The following is a 3,255-nucleotide window of genomic DNA, read 5'->3' on the forward strand; positions in this document are numbered from 1 at the left end:
TGAGTGTGTATGGATGTTTCCCAGTGATGGGTTGCAGCTGGAAGGACATCCGCTGCCTAAAACATATGCTGGATAAGTTGGCGGTTCATTCCGCTGTGGCAACCCCAGATTAATAAAAGGACTAAGCCGAAAATGAATGAATGAATGAATGAAAAGTAACCGCTGCGTAAAACATATGCTGGATAAGTTGGCGGTTTATTCCGCTGTGGCGACCCCAGATTAATAAAAGGACTAAGCCGAAAATGAATGAATGAATGAAAAGTAACCGCTGCGTAAAACATATGCTGGATAAGTTGGCGGTTCATTCCGCTGTGGTGACCCCAGTTTAATAAAGGGACTAAGCCGAAAATGAATGAATGAATGAATGAATAAAAAGTAACCCATTGCTTTACTGTGACTAATTACACCCCAGCACTGTACCCAACTGTATTGTTGTTGTTATCATAGAAACAGAATCATAACAACATATATATTTTTAATTTCTTTACTATAGTATGGTTGAAAAACACTATAGTACTTACTATAAATTTCTATAGTAGTCACATGCTGAAGAAAACATGCCAGTGCAGGTTATTACACCTCCATTGAAGATCAACAGCCATAGAAAACACCTTTCAAACTAGAAAACAACAACACACACTTTCATTTTCTCCCGCTTCTGCAAAATCTGCCCGGTTTCAGAGGCTCCACTCCTCGTCCAATCAGAAACAGGAGCAGCTCATTATTCAAAGCAACTGTTCCTTTTATCAGCGCTCCTCTCCAGTTTATTACTTTACAGTTTATGCATGATTTACTTAATGCCTTTCCACGCACAAACGAGTCCATTAGGAGTGCGCTCCGTCCCTCATAAGCATCGCTGCAGGTTTGTGTCGTCTTTTCAGCGTGAGATTAATCATACAGTGCTGGAAATCGTGACAAAAGACGCTGTAAACACACGAGGGGGGTTTCACTGAGAAACACAACACACACTCATTTACATGTGCTGTCCTCGGGATTATTACAGTACACAACTGAGGGTTATTAGTTAATAGTTCCGGTCTGTTATTAACAGTTATCAGCTTTAATTTGGTATTATAAATTAATAATAATGATGTATTACTTTATATGTTCAGTAGACAAACAGGTATACTGTAAACATTTACTTTATATAAAAAAGTGAGTAAAATTTGCACAATTATGTAAAAAAAAACATGACATACAAATCCCAACATGACATTTAGCTAGATTTTTTGATAGCATTTGCTAGCATTTCACTTGCATGGTTTAGCTGCTTTAGCACATTTTGTTTCTTGTGTGAATTAACGTACTTGGCTAGCCCGTTTTAGCACATTAGTGACATAATGTAGCACTTAGCTATAGCTTTTGTCAAACATTTCTAACATGTTGTGTTATGGTGTTTGCTAAAGTGTTCTTTGGCAGTTTTGCTATATGTCCTAAATTTTAGCACACACTGCTAATGTTTGATTTCATCATGTAGCCTTTTCTATGTACAGTTAAATGTCATTGTTTTTGAGTAGCTTTGTGTCTGATTCTGAGAACTGGTTGCAGACGTGATTTGTTGACGTGAATTGAAGAGGTTTTCATTGCATTGTGTGCAGTAAAGGTTTTTATGAGCTGTCAAAACACGACTTCAGGAAAGGGATTTATTTGAAATGTGTGTGATAAATCATCATTACCACTACTTACTGCTCATATGAGAAAATACTGTAGTAAAATACTACAGTGTTTTGAACTACAAGCTGCAGTTAAGTACTTGAATGAATCTGTTGTGGGGATTCTACAGTTGCTATGGTAACACAACAAATATAGCAATTGATCTGTTGTGGTGATCCTACAGTTGCTATAGTAACAACAACTATAGTAATTGATCTGTTGTGTTGATTCTACAGTTGTTATAGTAACAACAACTATAGCAATTGATCTGTTGTGTTGATTCTACAGTTGCTATAGTAGCAACAACTATAGCAATTGATCTGTTGTGTTGATTCTACAGTTGCTATAGTAACAACAACTATAGTAATTGATCTTTTGTGGCAATTCTTCAGTTGCTGTAGTAACAGCAACTATGGTAATTGATCTGTTGTGGTGATTCTACAGTTGCTATGGTAACACAACACCTATAGTAATTGATCTGTTGTGGTGATTCTACAGTTGCTATGGTAACGCAACAAGTATAGTAAATGATCTGTTGTGGCGATTCTACAGTTGCTATAGTAACGCAACAAGTATAGTAAATGATCTGTTGTGTTGATTCTACAGTTGCTATAGTAACAACAACTATAGTAATTGATCTTTTGTGGCAATTCTTCAGTTGCTATAGTAACAACAACTATAGTAATTGATCTGTTGTGTTATTCTACAGTTGCTATGGTAACGCAACAGCTATAGTACTTGATCTTTTGTGGTGATTCTACAGTTGCTATAGTAACACAACTATAGTAATTGATTCGATGTGGTGATTCTACAGTTGCTATGGGAACACAACAACTATATTAATATAAACAAATGACCTAATCCTGTAGTTTTCTTAATTGCAGTTTTTTAGTTCACTACAGTTTATATTACAGTACACTAGCTAGAGCATTCATTAACAAATTACCATACTATAATACATACAGTATATTACACTTTACTATAGTATGGTTTAAAAACACTATAAATAAATTACTATAATGTAGTTATAATATACTCATTACATTGTTAGCATGTTTAAGTAAATAAGTAGAATGTAAATTGCATGTTTAGCATTGTTAACATGTCACACTGATTGCATTTTACTAGCACAGTGCTAGCTTGCGTTAGCATGTTTCCAGCATCACATTTAGATCGAATGTTTTACCACTTTAGTAGTATTTGCTAGCATTTTACATGCACGTTTGTAGTACATTGCTTGCATATTTAACATGTTACTAGCAATAGTTACTAGTTATATGTTTTAGACGTTTGCTAACAACCTTAGGACATTCCACATTGTTAGCATTATTAGCATGTTGTTAACATAGCATCCCTTGAAATATTTCAAAGTTATGATTTAGGGTTTGTTATAGACAGGCAGGCAGGCAGACAGACAGACAGACAGACAGACAGATAGATAGATAGATAGATAGATAGATAGACAGACAGACAGACAGACAGACAGACAGACAGATAGATAGATAGATAGATAGATAGATAGATAGATAGATAGATAGATAGATAGATAGATAGATAGATAGATAGATAGATAGATAGATAGATAGATAGATAGATAGATGT

The sequence above is a fragment of the Danio aesculapii genome, chromosome 12, assembly GCF_903798145.1.
Source record: "Danio aesculapii chromosome 12, fDanAes4.1, whole genome shotgun sequence".
NCBI classification, from domain to species: Eukaryota; Metazoa; Chordata; class Actinopteri; order Cypriniformes; family Danionidae; genus Danio; species Danio aesculapii.